The sequence below is a fragment of the Lepidochelys kempii genome, chromosome 8 (genome assembly GCF_965140285.1).
Source record: "Lepidochelys kempii isolate rLepKem1 chromosome 8, rLepKem1.hap1, whole genome shotgun sequence".
In the NCBI taxonomy this organism is placed as follows: Eukaryota; Metazoa; Chordata; order Testudines; family Cheloniidae; genus Lepidochelys; species Lepidochelys kempii.
Window position 1 is genome coordinate 44,732,956 of NC_136387.1, and position 1,094 is coordinate 44,734,049.

A 1,094-nucleotide genomic window follows, 5' to 3' on the forward strand; every position below is an offset into this window, starting at 1 on the left:
TTAAGTGCAGGGATATACATATTATAATGCAATAGTGTTCAACAGGTTACAGATAAGTGAAGACAACATCATTCCTATTCCGCTGGCCTGTCAGCATTACAATGTTCTTGCTTGATGTATGTACCCAGTGGATATTAATAGCTCCAGCAATATACACTGGAATTATGACTCAACTGTGTGGAGTTGGGAAATGGATCTACACGAGACATAGGAATGTGCTTTCCCCATCTGGGAGTTACTTCCAAAGGAATTTGAAAGACAATGAAAATTTGTTTACATATCACGTGAACAGACTCATCAAGCTAACAAGGGTTGAAAGCAAACCTCATGCTAACAAGCTGGGAAGAGGACAGCATGGAGTCTACACCCCGCAGGAGAGAGAAGCTTGGTCCGAGTTTTACTTTTCAAGGAAGACATTGCAAAGGGTTACTGGTCTGTAAAGAAGGGGGCTGTACCTCCAGTGATAAGCAGGTGAATTCTACTGTATGATAAAAATGCATAGAGTGAGGTTTTTGTTGAAAGCTAATGACACATTCATGATTAATAGCAATGTGAGATGTCTATATTAACACTGTAGGAGGTAATATGGATACTTAATGATATTGTGCTTTAAAGTCTGTGGCCAACCAGGGAGAAACAGGTTCGCTGCCAGACAGGATAGAAGGCAGCTATCTACCTGTCTCATCTGTCAATTAAATATGGTAGAAGCAAAACAATGGAAGCCCCATTTCCATACAGGGAATGGGAAGCTGGTTCCTTCCCCACTCTGAACTCTAGGGTACAGATGTGGGGACCTGCATGAAAACCCTCTAAACTTATTTTTACAAGCTTAGGTTAAAACTTCCCCAAGGTACAAACTATTTTACCTTTTGCCCTTGGACTTTATTGCTGCCACCACCAAGCATCTAACAAATATATAACAGGGAAAGAGCCCGCTTGGAAACGTCTTTCCCCCAAAAATCCTCCCCAAACCCTACACCCCCTTTCCTGTGGAAGGCTTGATAAAAATCCTCACCAATTTGCATAGGTGAACACAGACCCAAACCTTTAGATCTTAAGAACAATGAAAAAGCAATTAGGTTTTTAAAAGAAGA